Source organism: Lissotriton vulgaris, chromosome 7 (genome assembly GCF_964263255.1).
Source record: "Lissotriton vulgaris chromosome 7, aLisVul1.2, whole genome shotgun sequence".
Lineage (NCBI taxonomy): Eukaryota > Metazoa > Chordata > Amphibia > Caudata > Salamandridae > Lissotriton > Lissotriton vulgaris.
The window spans coordinates 1687447391-1687469340 of record NC_141695.1 but is presented as its reverse complement, the minus strand read 5'-3'; the positions used below and the strand labels follow the sequence as shown (position 1 = coordinate 1687469340).

General features: G+C 44.2%; 1 pseudogene; it reads right to left on the bottom strand.

Annotated features, from left to right (window-relative positions):
• LOC147706319 (uncharacterized) overlaps window positions 1-20749 on the bottom strand; it is a 35135-nt pseudogene extending 14386 nt beyond the window's left edge.
• Window positions 20750-21950: the final 1201 nt, after the last annotated feature.

Sequence of the window (21950 nt, the reverse complement as noted above, 5' to 3'; positions counted from 1 at the left end):
GGACCACCTGCCATAAGGACGGGGGTCCCGATGGTGGCATTAGGATGCGCCCGCCACAGTGGCGGGCGCATCCCTCATTTTTAACATTGTGGCGGGCGGTGCTCTCTGCATTTGTATTTCAGGGGGAAAGAGGTCGAGTAGGCAAGACAAAACCATGAAAGCTGGTTTTTGGGGTATAACTTTAACTTGAAATAGGACATTAGGACTCTCAACAAATCAATGTCCAGATAGCAGTATCATTTAACTAAAAAGAGATATCTCTTTAATTTCAATATATGTAATCGGGCATCTCTTCTCAACATTTTTTATCTTGATAATACAAAATATGTAGTACACATGAGTGTTTTTTCATGTGGTGCATGTGATGATAATATTAAATGTACATAAAAAGACAGAAATTGTCCCTTTGAATCAAACTTTCTATTTCAGTGCAAGGCATCCTTTTTGAAATGGTGCAGAATCATATATTTGCTGTTCTTGTTGTTTGGAAAAATACCACAAATATAAATGTCTAGCACAGAGTTTACGCATTTTGATAACTTAAAATTAAGTAGTCTCGCTGGTGCATCTGAGAATTGAGAAAGGAATGCATATCAATTTTCTGCACCATTAAAATGATGAAAATATACACAAAGGAACTGGAAAATAATCCCCAACAAAAACACTGTCAAGTTCAAAGTGGATTTTTACTCCAATTCAACTACAATATGGATCAGCACTTATGTAGCCAAACTAAAGATGGAATGTGGAAAAGTTCTAAGGCTTGTAATAAACGTATATATGTATTTATTTATTTATTTATTTATAAACAGTTGTCTATAGCGCTAACTAGACCCTTGGGTATCAGAGCGCTTAACATCATATGGCATAGGATAAAGACAGCAATGTATATAACAAGCAATAAGATTGAAAACATTAGTTGGAATACTTCCAAACCTAGTCTATAGGTGGATAAAAGGAAATGATAAAAGACCGCTACAATATTACAAGATACTGGTACAACTGTTCTGAGGTAGTAGCTGATTGATTTCTCCCATCACCAGGTTTGTCTCTTGCCAACCGCTAGTGTCCTCTTACCGTGGGTCATTTTCTATATATTTCCCAGTTTGTTATCTAATAGATCCTCATTGATAAGTCTCAGATGGCGAATTGCCTACCTATGGGAGGTATTTGCTCATAAGAAAGATCTTAGTTTCCTTCTTAAATGATACAGTGTTCGAGATTTTTCTGAAGTTCGCAGGAAGAGAGTTTCAGATTCTGGGGGCTGCCCCAGAGAATGCTCTCTCATGGGTTTTTTTTTCCTGAAGATAGGAGGTCTTAGCAGTAGAAATGGTATTAGCATAACAAAGGTCGTTTTATGTTTCTTCAACAATTGACTACCTTCCAAAATTTCAAGGCTGGGGCGCCGAGCTTGGTAGAATGTAAATAAAGAAAAATGCTATCAGCAGAAAAAAGGACATTTCCAGAAGAGTTGAAATTCGTGAGTGAAGGATGACACCAACTGACTAAAAAAAAACACCCAAAAATGTTGTCATCACCCAATGGGGGTAGACTTAAGTAACACAGAGCAGCCATTCCCCTGGAGAGATGGATGCCATTAATGGGGCTATCATCCAACACACAAAGGGTGATGGGAGGAATGTTTGCAATTTGTTTAACCACTCGCAGCCGCTCAAGATAGCATCTCAACCCATTGTTCTTTTGCTGACCATGCCATTTCAGTTTTGACCCGGTCCTATGCAAATCAGTCTGGACCTTGCGCCAATAGAAACAGTCCAGTTGAACTGTCAGGCCAAGTCATCCCTGAACCATAACACAAGCAACCCAAGACCAGCTACGTCAAGATTAGGGCTCTTCAGTTGATTATATATCTTGGTTTCAGTGGTGCAGTGAGCAGAGGGCCTATGTCTGGTCATACCTTTCCCACTTAGTGCGTACATCAAACACAGAAAAGGGGATAGGAGGAATGCTTGCAATTTGTCGAATTGTTGGCAATCACTTGGGGTAGCATCCCAACCAATAGCTCTTTAGCACTCCATGCCATTTAAGTTTGGACCCAGCTATATGCAAATCAGTCTTGACCTTGCTCCAATAGGAACAGCCCAACCCAAGCTGCCAGGCGAGGTCCTCCGTGAACTGGAACAAAAGCAACCAAAGGCCTGTTCCACCTCGACTAGCGTTCATCAGTCCGGTATAGCTTAGTTCCGGTGGTGCAGTGAAAATGGAAGCAGGGTAAAGACTGGCATGCATATGGCTGGGTCTAATCTGAGGTGGGGTGGTGGGCAAAAGAACAATAGGTTGGAATGCTACCATCCTTAGACTTATTGCAAGCATATACTCCTATCATCTTTTGTGTGCTTGATTAATTGGGCTATATCTAGAGGAAAGGTACTCTCAAATATTGCCCGAGGGGCCAGAAGGTGTGCTTTGATATTAAGGGATGCATGTGGTACAGAGAAAAAAATATAAATTCACTATGAAAAAAAAACAATTGAAGGAAAGTATGAATCTGACTTAGAGTTTGGTGGACATTGTGATCCATGACAAAAGTGACCGAGCACCCTGTCCGACAAACCTCAACCTGCCCACTCTATTTTGAGTCAAGTGCCAGTTTTCTGATGGTAGTGCCCTTTCTTGCTCAGCAATTAGAAAACTTACACTGATATCCTGATATAGTAAGGGCACCCCAATTGAAGGACGTAAACGCCAGGTCTGTTCATCCAGGATCTGCAAGCAATACCATGCAGACCGCAGTTAGAACCTGCTTCCACCGAGCCCTGCTTCTGCTCTGTAGGATGCAAATGGAGTACCCTAGGTCAGGTCTTGTCATACTTTAATCTGCAACAGATCATACCTTGGACCTCTGTGTTTACACCTGTTGCTAAGCAGTGCTGCAGGTTCCTAAAATCTATAGATAGTAGACAAAACGATGCACCCAAGCATCAACGGCAAGGAACACCTGTGGACCAGAATCTGACATCAGCAGACAGGAAACTGTTTCCCAGCATCACAACTGTTCACAGTTACCAAAAAGCATCCTGCGTTCTTGTACATGGACCTTTTAGGGAATGTTCAGTAAACTACTCCCTAATGCTACTCTTTCATTCTGCACCAGCTGCCAGGCAGCATCTAGGATTCCAGGAATGTAAAAGCAGATAGGGCCCTGCACCACAACCACCTAACTCTACACAAAATGCCAAGAAGCACTTGATCCAGCACCCAGCCTCAGGTGCCCATGAGTATTAGAAGGCATCAACTACACCCAGGCACCCTGCCACCGCTTGAGGATATAGCATGACTAATTGCGGGCTTTAAAGGGCATGATTTTGTGTCTCTTTGTTTCATGGACTCTTGTATAACTGCTGCCTGAGATATACCTTTTCATAGCCATCAACTGACCATATATCATATACAAGATAAACTACAAGCCCCAGAATGCAACACGTTTAATCGAGAATGTGGTAGTTTAGGGCTCATCTGTGTGTGGATAGCTTGCAAACATGTTGCCCATGCCTTCCCTTTATTCATTTTGCAATCCACATGAGGGAGGTGTGCATAGCTGCTTCCACCGCTGTATCTTTCCTGCTGGAAGATAGTTTGCACAATGTCAAGGATGCTTGTGACCTTAGCACATCCATCTCTAAAAAGTTGGCAATCTCACTCCAACTCAGGCCAACACAGAATGCAAATACATCTATTGTCAGGCTGCATTGGACATAAACGATTAGGCAGACCTACATACACTATCCAGGTCTGGAGCGGTGAAGTAACAAGCTCAATGCCACTTCATATGCTGTTCCCATGCATACATTGGAGAGGCGCAGCACAGTTATCTTCACAGACGTAGTTGATTTAGCTTTACAGCAAGGGTCACAGCACAGTAGATGAGGATGGGACCACTGGCCCTACCATCAGGGTTGTATGATACAACAACACATACCTAAACCACGCATTCCTCAACAACACAGTCTGAACCACGGCAGCATCTTTACCACGCATGCCTTTACAACATATTTTGCTGAAAAGACATGATTGGTAAAGACACACTCCTAAGCTCTAAAACCCAGCCCCCTGCCCAAAAAGCTACCTCGACCCCAACCTACTACCCTGATGCCTAAAACTGACCCCCAGCCCTAAAAACTGTCCCTCCCCCCCTTCCCTGAGCTCTAAAACCTAGTTCCAGCCCACAAAATTACCCTGACTCCCATCTGCCCTGAGGCCTAAAACCGGCACCCAGCCCTAAAAATTAACACTCCCTAAAAACCGGTCGCAACCTCACTTACAAAGCCGCACCCAGTCCTTCCTCTCCCGATCCTTCCTGTTCCTCTCCCCACCCAACCGCTCTGCATCTAGAGTCTAGACCGATGACTATCTTAAACACACATATACGTGGGTAAGGCATATGTGTAGTTAAGGCATATGCGTAGTTTTGTTCCGCCTGCATTGAAACAGCATGTGTGGCTCAGTGCACGTTGTAAATGATCTTTCCTACCATCAGAATAATGAGACATACCCAATGACATTTTTGCAAGCGCTGAGAGGTGTTACAGCAAAAAGAGCAATTTCAGTAAGATCACCATTTTGAATTGTTTTATAAACTGCATCATCACAGTCACAGAAAACAGAGAAAGTACCATGCCATTGCCAATTACAAAATATACTCATAATTTTAGACATCATTCCTATACCAAGAAACCAAATTCTTTGCCATGTGCCCACCATGACGTTGCCCTCTCATTATCCGCCATATCACTTCATACACACTTTGTTCAAGGAGGTCTATTATCTGGAGGTTCAGACAGCTTAGCCAGCATTGCTGCCTATTCAGTGAAGTCTTCTTTTTCATCTATTCCAGTTATTTTGATATGCTGTTAATCAGCTAGACCCACTCCAGCAGGTCCTTCTACCAACTTACCACCCTTGGAGTTCCCAGGGGCACCCAGTGTATAGCAATTCAGCTTTTTGCCAAGATAGTCCCCAGTGTCCACATCTATAGTTTGATGATTTTACAGCAGTGTTTTTGCTTGTGCCTTACCTCAAGCAAACCAGTTTTAATTGATTTCTCCATATCAATAAATGTATTCATGATATTTACCACATCAAACCATTAAGCTTCCACCCCAGGTCATGAAGATAATGTAAAAAACCTGCTGTGGGGGTCCCACTACTGCTACATGCAGAAGACCTGGGGGGTATAGCCAGCACATACATGCATTGTGGCAACAACCTTCCCCACAGAGATCATACCCATAAATGTGAGGGGCAGTGTTCTCTAACATTCCACTGATCTGCTCAATTCTTCGCCACTTTACTTGTGTTGTGTATATTGGGTTTTTGGATCTCTGGCCATGCATATTTCCAGATATCAATATATGTTTCTTCTCCATTCCAATCCCATGTCATCTGGTAGGTCCATCTAGGATTCACTACGCTTATTATGTAGGCCAGACACTGCTATAAACCTATCTGGCACAGCTAAAAACCTATGAGAATGATATAAGTGGGCCCTTTAAATATACCAAGGCGTCGTCCCTGCACAGCCATATAATATGCGTTGGTATACAACCGTTTCAACGCAACTTTTACAACGCATACTGTTTCAACGCACACCATTACAACGCAGGATCCTTTACAACGAATGCCTTTACAACGCATGACATTACATAGCAGATGCTATTACAACGCATGCCATTACAACGTAAGTATAGGTAAGTGAATCATTTTATTTAAACATTTTTTTAATTAAATTTTTTTAAATTAATTTAAAAAATATTAAAAATAAATTGGTACAGGGGTATTTTTAGGGTTCAGGGATGAGTTTGGATTATAGGGTACAGGGGTATTTTTAGGGTTCAGGGCTGGGTTTGGGTTTTGGGTTACAGGGGTATTTTTAGGGTTCAGGGCTGGGTTTGGGTTTTGGGGTACAGGGGTATTTTTAGGGTTCAGGGCTAGGTTTGGGTTTTGGGTTACAGGGGTATTTTTAGTGTTCAGGGCTAGGTTTGGGTTTTGGGTTACAGGGGTATTTTTAGGGTTCAGGGCTGGGTTTGGGTTTTGTGGTACAGGAGTATTTTTAGGGTTCAGGGCTGGGTTTGGTTTATGGGGTACAGGGGTATTTTTAGGGTTCAGGGCTAGGTTTGGGTTTTGGGGTACAGGGGTATTTTTAGGGTTTTGGGGAACTGGGGTATTTTTAGGGTTCCGTTTTTAAATAAATAATTTAAATATATTAAAACAACATATTTTAATAATTTTAATATTTATAAATAATAGTTCTTTAATAATAATAGTTTTTAATATATATATATATGTATAAATATATATATATATGTATTTACAAATAAATTAATTTAAAAATAATTTTATTTATTAAATTAATTAAATATTTTTAATTGCATTTTTTTAAAAATAATATACTTACCTATACTTACGTTGTAATGGCATGCGTTGTAATAGCACCTGCTATGTAAAGTCATGTGTTGTAAAGGCATTCGTTGTAAAGGAATCTGCGTTGTGAAAATTGCGTTGTAATGGTGTGCGATGTAAATGTATGCGATGTAACGTCATACATCCAATATGCGTTATATCCCAAATTGTATACCCCACGGGTGGAGCTCTGATCCCAATCTACTAGTTAGGGTTTTGGTTGACTCTGCATACAGTAGTGGCGATAAAGGATGGGGTCCCTCTCTATAGATTCCAGGAGTCCAAGACTTTGTCCGACTTACACACTCAAGTCCTAAGTGATGCATACAACAGCTTAACCCAGTTTGTGTAAGTGGGACAAAATCCCATATGTTCCAGCACAATTCACAGAAATTGCCAATTTAAAGTGTCACTGCAGGGACTCGCAGGGTCAGGGTGAAGCCCTCCCTCTAATTCTGCACTCCTAGTTAATATGCTCTTTTCCAATTATATCCTGACTCATTTTACTCCTCACCCTCAATGAATACATTTGTGTTTTTTCCTTTTTCAATATTATAGAAGTTGGCTTGCTGCTGGTGACTGGAGTGTGAGCCCCGGTCAAGCAACAACCACAATCCTTGACAGGGTAAGGCACAACCAAACCCCAAATTAACCTGTGCTCAACCCCCTAGTAGATTGGTACATAGCAGTCAGGCTTAACTTAGAGGCAATGTGTACAGTATTTGTGCAACACTTCAAACAGTAAAACAGTGAAAACTCCACACAAAAGATCCCACACCACATTTGAAAAATAGATCAGACTTTAATTTATAATACAAGACCTAAATGTCAAGACTCCAATCCGTAGAACAATAGTTATGAGTTTTTAAAGAATCAAGTGTAAAATAGCACCTAAGAGCAGAAAGCACCAACTGCAGCTATCTGGTTGTGCTAGAGCAGGTCAAAGTTAAAAGTTCAGTCAGGCCACAATTGAGCACAGGTCGGATACAGTCCCAGATTAGTTCAGCTGAAAGTTTACCTTTTCAAATTTTGTGCCAAGAGTCCTATTCACATGGAAGAGGGTCACGGGGAGCAATGAGAGCATTGTGGGTGGTTGTCGGCATGCTGCAAAGAGCAGGCCAGACATTGCAGACGTCTGAGGTGGTGCTTCGTGTTGGCTGTCCTCTGCGGGCTGTTGATGTTGCTGTGGGAAGAAACGGACTAGCTCTGGATTTCACTGGATTTTGGTGTGAGTGGCACAGTCTCAGTGCCCAGAGCCCAAAAGCTTGATTTTAAGAGGGCAGGAGGTCAACAGGGCAGCAGTTCCTTTAGAGCAGCAGTCTGGCAGAATGCCAGTCCTTGCACCAGCACACTTGTGCCTTTGAAGTGGGCAGAAGTTTCTAGAGGCATGCCTTTGAAGTGCAAGGATGGCCTGCCATCCTAGCCCTGGCTCTAGACTAACTACAGGGGATATGCAGCATTTTGCGTGGAGACTTGACACGGCCTATTTAAGTATAAGTGGAGCTTAGTCCAGCTCCTCCCACCCATCCTGCCAGTGATGACCCATGCAGTCACATCTAAGCTCCTTATTGTGTGTGGATGTCTAGGGGGAATGCACAAAGCCCAACTGTCAATGACACCCAGTCAAGTGACCCAGAGACAGGCTGCAGGCACCAAATGGCTAAGGCAAGAACATGCCAACTTTCTAAAAGTGCCAATATCAGTATTGCAATTAAAATCTAACTTCACCAAAATTAGGATTATAAATTGTGATTCCAGAGACACCAAACATACACTAGTTATCTCTTCCCAATTAGAAATTACACTTATAAAATGTAATAAGGTCACTCCAATGCTATCCAATATGAAAGAAAGGCCTGCCATAGTGAAAACTGAATTTAAGTGTTTTTCACTACCAGGACATGTAAAACTTAATAGTACATGTCCTACTTTTTAAATATGTTGCACCCTGCCCTCTGGGTTGTCCAGGGCCTACCCTAAGGATGACTGATATATATTAAGAAAGAATGATTGGGCTTTGCAAAAGTTTTAGTTTATCAGGTCAAAATGTTAGTTTTAATTACAAACAAAAGCTCTGCAATGGCCTGAGACATGTTTAAAGTGCTACTTAAGTGGGTGGCACAACCAGTGCTGCAGTCTGACAAGCAGCATTTATTTATAGGTCCTGGGCACAAGTAAATTAAATGTCTATTGCGTATAAGCCAATGTTGGCAGGTTTTAGGGATGGGGCACAAGTACTTTGCAGGGGAACAAGAGGTTTGAAGGCAAAACATTAGGTGGAAACCGCACCAAGAATGCCAGGTCTAACAAATATCTAAGCAAGCTGGCACCCATTAGAAACACAGGCCACTTTATTGACAGGACAAATAATCAGTTAACATTAATAAACAACATGTTTATAAGAGACTCTCATCAGTGCAACTCGTTTATATGTGTTAATATTGCTTTGATTGCATGTATGCTTTTTTCACCTTGTATTTTTAAAGCACGCTTTTATAGTGCTTCTACTACACAGTGACACATAAAACAGAGATCACTTGTATCAGTTTTATGTGTTGCTGTGTCTATTGTGTTCAGAGTATACTTTCAGTGTTTTCTGACTTTAATCAGTAGACATGTCGTTTATTATGATTTTTAAAATCATGCGCCATCAACAAGCAAGCAGGCATGTGCAATAAAGAACACATGGAGGCCTATGGCAAAATCATACTGGCTGGCTACACATCATGGCCGCCGACAACATATTCAAACATATTCAAACAAAAAGCAAGGAGCCATGGACTAAAAAGAAAACATGCAGGCCTATGAACACTGACTACACAAAATGGCAGCCAGCCACATGGCATGGAAAACAAAGAGAAAATGGTGGCCTATGGCAAACACACACATAATGGCCAGACAAAAAAATTACCACTTGGCTAGCAAATAAAGGAGGCAAGGTAAACAAAGAAGAAAATGCCTCCATTGGTTCAGCAATGCCAAAACCAAAAATTAAGTCAGCTATGAAAAGTTTCAAAAAACAAACATCCTCCCAAGGTATCAAAATATTGCCCTACCAAAATACACTTTTTGCAGAAAAAAAGTGAAATACAAAAAATACATATTTCGCATTAAATCAATTGCATCCCTAAATCATAAATGTTGTAAAACTACATATCGTACAGAAAAAGTTGTTTCATATATCCAAAGCCTAGTACTGGCTAGATGGCTCATGGGCAGACTAAGCCACATGGTAAAATAAATGAATAGTGCAAAAATTGAGAAATTCCAGGACACCCACCACAACCGCAATACATTTTATAAATTGAATAAAATGTATAAATATATATTGGTGAATGTGCTCTATCAAACAAAACCCTTATCCAAACGCGTTTTGCCTTACTTGATGTCACAAAAACAAAGTCCTTAAAATTTAATGATATATGCAGCAGGAATTGCTGACAAAGAGAGTGATCTTTTCACCTCAGAATCCAAATGAAAAGTGACCAAGAGAAAGACAAAGCACTGGGCAGAGCCTTATGGACAGGAAAAGGAAGTTGGAGTTTATGTGGCACTTCCTCCCTGTAAAGAAATTAAGTAAAATAAAAAAGTGTGCTACATGATAAAAAACTACCTGTACCATCCGTCCGAGTAGAATATTCATTTGGAAAGGTATTTTGGAGATGATTTAGCTGCTTCTAGGGTAAACAATCTTCTCAAGAAGCAGTCCTGACTGCTCATGACTCTCAGCGTTACAAAATGACACTGGAAGGCTGTGGCAATCGGAAATCGTGCCAGCGGCCAGCACATCTCACTCAGAAGCATGTATTGATGGAGCCTTGTGTTGTTTCTATCAACAACAAAAAGCTCGAAAGGCAGAATAATTCCACCATGCGCTGATTGACAGAATTTGTCAGGAAGTCAGCATAACAAGCATAAAGTGAAGTTACCAAGTTCCACCAATTTTACACTTGACTCTGGTATAAAGTAGTCAGACCTACTGGCTTTGCCAGTGATGATGATGGTGGTGTTATTATAACTGTTTGTAATATCATTATTATTACCCAAAATTCAAGATCAGGAGCTGATCCCCTGACCAACCAGTCTAGCTTCATTGGCAAAAGCTGCTGTCTTGATAGGCCCACAATGGAAGCATTTTGTTGCTGCATTTCTCTGTCCCTTCCCATGACTCTATCTAGGCTTTTCTAAGGAAAACATCCATTACAACAGAGTCAATACAACGCAAGTTCCATTACAACGCATGCCATTACAATGCATATCCTTCACTGGCCAGCACCTTTCCTGAAGTAAGCACCCGGCGGTGTTAAAATAGTCCTTTTTGTTGTAATGGTACATGCTTTTTAATGGCTTGCGTTGTTATGGCATGCATTGTAATGGAAGTTGCATTGCAAAAACAGCATTGTAAAGGTATGCGTTGTAACAGTTTGGTTTTAACGTCATTCATCCCTTTTCTAATTTCCACTCTTCCTCGCTATCAGTGTTTGCTCGTCTTAGCTCATCACTGACAAGAGGGGTAATCCAGGTCAACATGGTTAAGACATGGCCTGCCCACCCGCAGAGAGCACCAGAAGTGTGCTGTGGAAATAGGGGAGCTTTTCACAATCTGCCATTATGTGTTCAATACTGTCCAGCCTCATACATGGCAAAAATATGTTAAGAGAAAAGTGGGAGATTTAAAAAACAATAATTGGGAGAATGTATTTCTTCCATTGACTTCTATTGAAGCAGAGGCACTTTCAAGTGGGGGACAGCCATAATAAAGCCATTTTTTGCATAACAAATTGGAAGTCTCATGGTGAAATGAAGCTCTTGGTCTCGTTGCTCTCCATTTTTGGTGTTAGTTTGCTAACACCCTTATTATGTTTACCAGTGGATCGATAGTGACTGTTACCCCATACACCATATGCAATGGCAGCTCTTGTTCATAATTGTCCAAGTAGGGCAATTACCTGTTTCTATTGCCTGCAGGATAATTAATTTAAATAATATTAATGATAGTGATAATGGTAACTATGGGGCTGATGATGGTGGTGGTGATAAAAGCAAAAATGATTATCATAATAGTAACAGAGGTTTTGTAATTGCTGATGACAAAAACAATCTTAAAAGTAAGAATTTTAAAGTACGCTGTCTCCTGGGTATGTCTTTGTAATGCTTCTCAACTCTTTTCTTGTAAATGCTTAAGCTCTGATGCCCTTTCATTTGAGCTAAACTTTAAGCATCATATTCAAGTGTGCCTCCTCTGCTGATACATATCTGCATTTGAATCATATATGTCTATTAATATATTAGTATTTCCACTATTGAATTTACATGTGTGTATTAATATGAAGCGAATGCAACTGAAACAAAATTGCTATGATGTGTTTTGAAGTGCTTTTCTTATTTAAGTTAATCTAGGCTTCCGTTAGGCCTCAACACCAACTTTATAAAATGGCTGCCGTATCATGTCCATGTATACTTCTTGTTTTTTTATTAACAATATTACGATCACATTATTCCAAAATATCAAAGTCACTCACTGTGCACTAAAATCATGGCTCTGTAATACAAAGAAGAGAAGATAAAGAAATGTGTCAATTCTAGTGTGTACCTCTTACTGTGCCATATAAAAAATGGCATATTATAATCTATTACTGGCCTATTGTTTACCTTTATCAACTGATATCTCAAGATACTACTCTGCACCTAGCAATTGATACAGATGATACACTGATAATAACTCAGAAATCATGAACCCAAAAACATTTAGGGGCAGATTTACCACTATTTCATGCAGTGCAGTGCAGCAGCCGCAAATGCTGTGCTGAGTGAGAAGGAGAGAGCAGGGGAGCCCCATATTTACAGAAATATGGCACTCTCCTCCCCTCTTCCTAGCACCGGCATTAAAATCAGCTGCCGCGTGCCACAGAGACATCTGTGTGCCATAGTGCAAGGGTGTTTCCGTGAGTCTAGCATAGGTTTTGTACTAGAAGGGTACCCTTCCAGTGCAAAATACTATGCATAGACTGACTTTAACTCTTTTCCCTCTTTGTAAAGTGCAGCACAAGTGCAAAGTCGGAAAAGGAAGGAGAAATTAAATCATTTCTTCTTTGTTGCACCTGCTTCAAAAGGATGCAGTTTTCTGTTGCTAAACCCAGATGCAAACACAGCGTAAATCTCCCCCTTAGAGAATAAATACACTCAATCTAACTCACCAGAAAAATGAAATGCATGTTGAATTTCCAGTCATCTAATTTATTGAAGAAAATCAATTTAAAATAAGAAACTAACATCAGAAATAGAGTTTCCAATTAACGATAAATCAAGAATTTCATTCAGAATTGGATAATCTGACTAAAAGTATGGACCTTCTGTTGTAAGGTAACCACAAGAATTTCTTTGAGACTAACCAGGAGTACAACAATATTATTGTTCATTTTCACATCAGCAGTTCAGTTTTTAACACTGTGCCATTTTGTTCTGAAAGGTAGTCCCAAGGGCAGTTGTAATCCTGAGCAGCAGTGGCTTGCCTGGTAACTCACAACTCACCTCCCCTGTTTGTGAGGTCCAGAATTTGGATGAACTGACTAAAAAGGTCTAAGAACCTGATCAAGGATAGGTCTAGTGCTCATGGCTAGTCAGGCGGGCAGGTAACTCAGGTCCTAGCATTGCTGGCCGCCCGTGGATCACACATATGATCGTCCATTTCTTTACGCACTTCAAATAAACTTGCAGCCATGTTTCTCCAACAGTAAGGTGTGGCATCATTTTGTGCTCTGGTGTTCTTTACCATGGTGTAGTGCATACATTTTACGGGTACAATAGGTGCTGGAGTTGTTATGTGTTATCAGTGCTAAGTTATAATGTTTGTGATTCAGACACTTTTTAAAAGATGTCTTCATTTGCCTTAGCCAATGGTTGGAAGGTTGAAATATTTGCTAACCTCCTGCCTTAGTGAAGGGTGGGGGCACTGCCCTACTAATGGCCTTGTCCCCTGCACCATGCATAATGTTCAGACTAGGAATTAGGGTCTTGAAGTCCACCACCCTTGGTCAAGGTGGAAGGGCACCCTTTTTCCACACAGCTTCCTTGACCAAGGAGAGTGTATTTCCTATCTTACTTGCCGAATGGTGAAGCATTTTGTGATACCCCAGAGGGCGAAGGGGGTTTCTATTTTCACCCACATGCCCCACTGATTCTACAAATACTGTTGGGGGTGTAGTTTCTTTCTCACACCCCTGTATGAATCAAACGCGATGAGTGTGATTTTTTGGTAGCCTTCATGGATGTGTACAATTCTACAAAGAAACCTAAACAAATGTAAAAACAATGTTACAGGACTTTTTTTGGTCTGTAAGGGTCTCCTCCATTTCTTTGCTTTACTTCTCCGCCATTTTTCACAAGAACCTGGGTAGTTTGGTTACCCACTCCTCACTTGCTCAATGAACTAGGGTCTATATTTCATTCCCCCCCTCCATTATAGGATGCAAGCGTTTGTCATGATCTGCTTCTCTCTCACTTTACCCAAGGATTAAAGGATTCTCTGTTATTTATTTTCAGCTCTCATGATGTTGTCCGCATCATGAGAGAAAAAACTGTTGACCCCTGAGGCCATGTCAGTGAAATTGCAGTTTTGTTATAGAAAAACTAAATTTTGTTTGATCAGATTGAAATTCTTGTGGAAGGACATCAAAGATTTAACACCCCAGATTGCCATGGTGGTGTAAATCGACTCCTTTCCCTACTTTGTGCAAGGGGAGTTTTTTCAAATCTTTGCAGATGTTAATGAACACTTGCCAAAAGTTTAAAAGGTCGTGTGGAATCTTCATTTTAGGTCGAGTACATCATACAGTAAATCTTTTTGGTTGAACAAGATTTATTATTGGCTTACCTGGAACTTCCGGTGGGCTTTCGGCAGGCCCTTTTCTAAACACTAAGTGGCATTATTGTCACTTTCCTTTTCTTGTTTCTTATTTGTTGGCTTGCCTTGCTCATCATGTGTTTGTACCTTCTTTGGAGCATAGCCTCTTGTATCCATCCACTGCTGGCTTTTAGAGAACCACTTTTTCTTTTGCTTAAGCATTCATGAGAGTGCATTTGTTTCCCTGTTGTCACCCTCACTCACTATGGCCGCGATACCCGCTACCCCCTCTCAACACACTCCCCAAGGATGGGAAACCGGAAACAGTTCTTGAACTTTTGGAAGTCGGGAAGGAGTTACCCTTCCCGGCCGTATTTATTAAAATATGAAACAAAATTAAAACATTAAAAATAACAGTTTCATATTATGTACAATTTCATTACCACATTGCGATGTTTGGCTAACCTTAACATATTCTCTAATACAAAGGTTCTCCTAGCCGAACTAACATCCTACAAACATTAACTTGACATTTTGAAATTGTACATCCTAACGTTTAAGGGCCAACGGCAAGGTCGTAACCGGTGTCAAGATCCCTAAACCCGAAAATCCCCCTCACTTGTGAGGGGCGACCGCACAGAGGTGTACCTCAAGTGCAACTACCAATTTCCCTTGACTTGACGGGGGCCCCAATAAACTCGACGCCACTTAAAGGTCGTTCGAGGACTCGTGTGAGGTATCTAGAAGGTAGCGTAGACCCCCTCCCAAACCCCACACAACTTACCACATCTGCCGTCGCAGATATCCTGGCCCCGGGAAATTCCCCAGGAGGGGGCTGTAGCCCCTCCTACCCAGGAAGGGGCCTTGACCTCCTTTCCTTTCCTTTCGGCGTCCCATCCTTAGAAGGGACCGCCTACCCGTTGAGGGGCCAATGGCCACCTCCCTCGAGCGCTCCCATCCGTAATGGGTGACGCCCACTCATAGGGATCTACTAATTAGTGCTCACCGATCATGACCTTACCGCCACAGGCCGGATAGTTGACCGGCTATCCGGACCCCCCACACACTCCTAACTAAAGGTCATGTCCTAACGTCCCCAGCCAAGCTATCAGGTCTCCTATGAGTAATTCGTTCCCCACCCGGGACAAATGAATACCATCACCTAAATACATACTGTCCCCTTTAATACAGCCATGCGAAATAGAATGCAGTGTACTTGAACGGAACAATCGACTCACTTTATTATTAATCTTCCTTACTGAATGATTCAGAGCAGAAACTGAAAGAGCCCCCCGCCACACTTTTCGCGGTATCATATGGGACCATGCGATTGTGCACCCTGGAACCCTTCTCGCTAACCAACTTACAGTGGAAAGCATTGCCTCGAGAAGTAGTTGTCTACCAGTGGACACCAAATCGTTGCCCCCAAGATGTACTATGACTACAGACGGCGGTGACCTCGTCCGCCCTAACAAACCCTCAAAAAATGATTGAAACTGGTCAATACAGAGCCCGCCCTTTCCGTAGAAGGACACACTGTACCCGTATTCCCCAGCCACGTGAATCATGTCACCTGCTTTGAATACGTCCGCGGCCCGCCTCACGTATGAGTGGCCCACGACCCACACCTCCTTTTTCACAGCCGGTGATGTCTGACCGCTGACCCGGTGTTGGGTCGACTGCCCAGTCCGCCCCGCCTCGTAGGCTTGCGCAACTGAAAAACCAAAGAAAAACAAGAAGCGTGAGTACATCATTACAGCTTCACAACATGTGCAACCGCACATACCTTTTATAACAGTTCGAGGACCAACGCCCCACACGTTTAACTTGTTCGACATTCAGACCCCTGGCTGTAGCCTCTGTAGCAGCCCCTATCCGAAAGGAATGGGTCCCAAACTCGCCGGGGTTCAAGCCCGCAGTGGAGATTGACATCGCAAGCACCCGCTGAAACTGAAACCTCGTCAGTGGGGTGGTGTCAGCGTGTCGCAACAATGTCCCCCCCCATGATGCCACCCTTTGCGCTAAGTAATTTTCTACGCAACTTACCGGGCACATGGAGGACCCGGGGATCCTTCGTATGACTATGCAGTCCCCCATCGCACTCTGGTCGGTCTTGGACCTGACAAACGAGATGGACATTGACTCCCCTCTGACCTGAACGTGCTCTCGGCACAGTCCCCCCGTCACATCCCGCTTGTTCCTTGCCACTAGTTTGCTTACCCGCATAGCCCCATGGAATGCCAGCGCAAAAGCGGCTCGGAATAACACTGTTTCATACTGGGATGAACACGTTGAAGGGAGTACAGATAATAACAGGGCCAGCCTATCCAGACCTATCGGGCGCCTATCATCTACTCTGCGACCCTCAAGGCGTTGCCACCCACGTAGCGCTTTTTGTACAACGAAAGACGCTGTCGGGTCCTGGATCCCATAAGCCCTTGCCACAAAGGAAATGGCTGCCCGATGCCTCTGGGCAGTAGCCACAGATTTGCCTGCCTGATGTAAAGACAGCAGGAAATTTACTACCCACTCCTCCTGGCCCCAAAGCTCCCCTCCAGCAGTCCCCAAAAAGGCTAAATAGGAACGGAACGCCCCTTCATATGCCTTCCTTGTCCTGGGTGCTAAACTCTCTCCCACGAGGTTTCGTAGTTCGGGGCACCGAGAGACCAGAGAGCTTCGGGAAAGGGTGCCGCCACCGGGTCCGCTGTGGGCAGAAAACCCCAGAAGGCCTGCATACGGAAACGAGAAAGCGCATCAGCCGCTTGGTTCATCACCCCCGGCACATGTCTTGCCTTAAATAGGACATTCAATTGCATACACAACAAGACAATTTCTTTCAGCAGCCTCAGGATCCATTTGCATCGTGCCGCCTGGCTATTGATACACTCAACCACGGTCATGTTATCAGACCAGAATACCACAGAGTGATCTCTAAACCCCTCAGGCCAAGTTTTCAGGGCCACCAGAATGGGGAACAATTCAAGAAAAGCAATGTTACTCGTCAACCCATCCTCATGCCACCATGACGGCCATTTTTGAGCCGACCATTGTGTGCCAAAGATGGCACCAAAACCAATGCTCCCTGCCGAATCTGTCCACAGCCCCAGCTCCTCGGAGGACACCGCCGGTTTATTCCAGACAACTCGACCATTGAACTCCGCCAGAAATGCCAACCAAATGCGCATGTCCTGGCGAACCTCGGCCGAGAGCCTCGTGCGATGGTGACCCTCCTTCAGGCCGCCCATGGCCTGAGCGATCGAGCGGGAAAAGGGGCGGGCCATCGGTATTACTCTCAGGGCAAAATTCAGCTGTCCCACCAATTGTTGCAATTGCTGCAACTTAACCTTAGACTGACTAATACACGTCTCCAGGGATGCCCTGAACCTAAGCACTTTTTCTCTTGGTAAACGAAAACAACCCTCCTCCGAGTCGAGCTCGATCCCCAGAAACTCGAGGCAAGTCGAAGGACCCACTGTCTTACCTGGTGCCAGTGGCACGCCAAAATGGTTCATTAAGACACAAAATTCATTCAAAGCCTGACCACATTCCGGATCCCCGGCTGCCCCTAGAAACAAAAAATCATCGAGATAATGCATAACCTGATGAAACCCCGTCTTCCTTGTGAAGACCCATTGCAGGAAACAACTGAACTGCTCGAAATAGGAACAAGATATAGAGCACCCCATTGGCATACATCTATCCATGTAATAGTGTCCCTGAAACATGAAACCAAGAAGACGCTGATCGTCTGGATGTACCGGGAGCAACCGGAACGCTGACTCGATATCAGATTTCGCCATCAGCGCACCGGGCCCTAGGCGATTCAAAATGGCTACGGCCTCATCGAAAGATGCATACCGTACTGAACACACTGCCGGGTCTATCGCATCGTTTACGGAACAACCACGTGGGGCTGATAAATTATGTATCAGCCGAAACTCACCCGGGTCCTTCTTGGGGACCACCCCTAAGGGGGAACAAACAAAGTTAGCAACCGGTGGCACATTAAACGGACCGGCGACTCGACCTCGAGCCACCTCTTTCCCAATCTTCTCCTGTACCACGGTCGTGTGCTGCAATACTGATGTTTGGTTTTTACATTTCGCTAAACCCTGAAACTCCCCCACTGGGATGCGGAAACCATATGAAAACCCGTTCCGCAACACCCCAGCGGAAGCGTGGTCCGGGTATTCGCTGAGCCAAGGTATCATTGCCATGGTATCAATCGGAGTAGGTAAAGGCGCCCCTCGGACTATTTTAGACCTGTTTGGCGCCTCCTCTACCCCCGTTATCACCCGTTTTGGCTCTACACATGGACTCAGGATGGGACGCTTGCCCACACCCGCTACATTCGTGCCTGAATTTACATGACCCTTGGGGCCTCGTACATTTACCCCTGTTAAAGTTCCAGCAACTCCCTTTTTTGCCTGTGGTGCCGTTCGGCCTGGACTGGTATTCGTTACTCGCGCCTGATCGAAAGGAGGTCCCAGAATATTGGCGGGAGGACTCCCCCACACTACTCCCTACTAATGGCAGATTCAACATACCAGTCTCCGACATTTTTGACCATGACACAGAATCGTAACAATCCCAAGTTAAGTTTTTATCATGTTCTTTCGCTTTCCTGAAAATATTATCGTAACAGAACCATTGATTGCCCCCATGTGACACGGAATACCCCATGATATGTGACTGATAAATCGGCAATTCAGACAGTAACTCGGGCTTACGTTCGCCCAGGATGGATGTAAAAATCCCCCACTCCTTGCCCCAATTGCCAATGTTCTCATTTACCTTGAAGGCGGCCATCTTTGCGCGCCAAACACTCGGATGCATGAGCTCCTTTTGGCTCTTCACATATTCCATCTCATAATGATCGGTAAGTAACGAGAAGATGTTTACATATTCATCTGCCCATATCTTCTCCTTAATAGCTAGAGGGACATGTTGACCCAACTTTTCCCTTCTTGACGGGGCAGACTCATCCCTCGCAATCGGCAATGGCCGCTTACCTGAACCGGAAGCTGTATCTGCGGCTGAGCCTGTCCCAGGTGGTTTTCCTACTGCCGCAGCCGGCGTGATAACTGGCGATGCTGCCTTCGCCGCCTCCCTCGTTTCACGCAGCTGTCTCATCAACACCCGTGCGTCGTCAGCCGTGGCGCCCTCGCTATCTTTACCCAACCACGCTGCTAATTGTGCTGCCAGCTCGGGCGGCATATCCTCCCCGGACACGGGGGTGACCACCACGGGAATCGGATTCCCCTCTGCCGGCACCGGAGTTGGCTCTTCGAGTGGGGTACAGGGAACCGGGATGTCCCCTCCAGCTGCTCCCCTTCTGGGCCTCTTGCCTTTTCCTCCCGGAGCTGCTCCAACCAACGGACGTTTCGGTCCCTCTTCTCCATCTTTCTCCGCCATTCGCTTCTTCAGGTCGGTCACCTCCTTCATAAGAACACGCAGCATCTGGTCGGTAGTCATTCGCTTTCCGACTTTCTTAGGCATTCTCCGACCGAATATCTGTAAGACAAACAAGAAAGATTACCACGTTCAAAATTGGCTCTTCGTTCCGTCTCGAGCTCACGTGCAGCGAGGGGGTGCAGCTTCAGAGCACAGGAACAAGAGGATGCGTTCTTGGCTTGATGCTCCTTTTATCCGTCTTCAGGGCGGGCGTAAACCCGCCCCTGCCTGCCCTTAGGGCGTGGCCAGCCGCGTCAGTGTCTAGGCCAGCCCACTCGAGGGCGGGAAACAGCGCGCCCCGGCTACGCCGCTTCGGGCATACCAGCCGAGGCTCGCCTCCCGCCCAAAAATGGCTTCCCGGGGGGCTCGAGGTACTCGGCCATACGTTCGGGGGGACCGATTGGTCGCCCCTTTCCATTCTCACCCCCTTCCCCATAGTGATCAGTCACATTTTTGGGCTTCCCACACCCTTGCTCTGTGATTTGCTTTTGTCTGTCTTTTTCTCCTTCCTCACACTCAGTGGTGTTCTTGCTCCCTTGTGTGCTCCTCTCTCAGTCCCCCAAATTGTTTTTCCTCGTGTGCTGCTTTTCCCTCCCCCATGCCTACTCTCAATTGCTTACCACCCCAACTGATCCTCCAATGCCCCTCATTCCACAGTATATTTAAAAAAAAGTGCTTTTGCTTTACTACTTTTCATGTATTACTGATCCTTTATGGATTGGTAAATAAAAAAGACATTGGTATCATTGTGGAAGCATGCATGTGTGTTTGCGCATGCGTGCTTGCATAAAGACAAATGCATGTGCATAGATAATCGTGCATACAGTGTAAAGCATGAACAAAAGGCAATGGCAGACCCGAAAGGTCTCAAAGGCGTGACCAGCTTTTCTAATGCTTGTTTTAATTCCCTTCCTTCAACAATGGCAGGAGCATTGCTTTGCTTAAACATCCATACCCAATACCCAAAGGAAGGTAACAAATAAAATACAAAAATAAATGCAAAAAAAATAACTTACCTGCAGCCGGCCGCATCGCACTCTTCTTCTCCAATCTACTGCAGGCACATGCTCCCAGACTCTCAAGCGACCAATCCTGATGCAGTGCTCATGCATGAGAACAGCATCAGGATTGGCCTGGGCGCCCTGAATTTGCACTCTCCAACCTAGCAACGCAGTTCAGTTTGGAGGCGGCTTCAATGCGCATGTCGGTTTAGCCTTCCTGAGACAGCCTGCACACTGATACCAGTAAGTGTCACCCCTGGCCCTCGCTCTTCGGCCATAGTAGAGCAGCATCTCTGGTCAATGCGTGGTGGGATGACATTTTCCATTCTTTTAGGTCAATGGAGTGAGGGTTCGGGAATACCACCCTTGGAAAAAGAGAGAAGAGAATCTTCCCACGCTTGGGAATGCTGGGGGATTATCCTGGAAGAAGTCTCCCTCCCTCAGGCTAAATGGACGGGTACCAATGTCCTCCCTTGATCAATGCAGTGCTTCAGAGACTTGTGATTACAATTCCTCTCTGGCCCTTTTCACTGCTGAAGAGGGTGAGAAAGCATTGATCTCACAAGGCAAGAGAAGGTGAATATTGGCATAGGTGTGGACAAGGCATAGACAAGCCGGCCAGGTCTCTCAGTAAAGATGGAGAATTTGTCATGTGTTATTCCGCAGCCAGTTAAAGCTGGGGTATATTCATAATGCCACGGATTCATGAAAAGCTAGGGTGGGGTACCTATGAAGGCAATTTTTCCCCTTCTTCTCTCTAAAGCCTGCATAAGAGACAATGGGGATCTGTTGGTGGTGTACAGGACTACCCACTGAAACCCATAGGAGGTATATAAAGATGAGAAGAAAGTAGTGCTATTACGTTTTTAAGCCGGAGTGTTCCTCAATATACTCAAGAAGGCAGGAGAAAAAAAATGAAAATTATATTTACAATCCCCTATCGCCACAGGAATGTCACTTTTTGTGACGTTCCTGTGGCGATAATCTCTTTGCCTTATTTACAAGGCGGTGTTAAGCCTCTTAACGTAGCTTAATGCTGCCAAGTAAATAGGGCCAACTTTCACACTACACTTAGCGTGAAAGGGGTGGGCAAAGGCCCACCGCAACACCCATTGATTTTCACGCTTTCCCCTTTACAAGGGTGGTGTACGTAGGAGGCAGCCCCAAAATTCAGACAAGGGAAAACCTGGTCTTAACATAGTAAAACAAGTAGAAATGGTTAATTTCTCCTC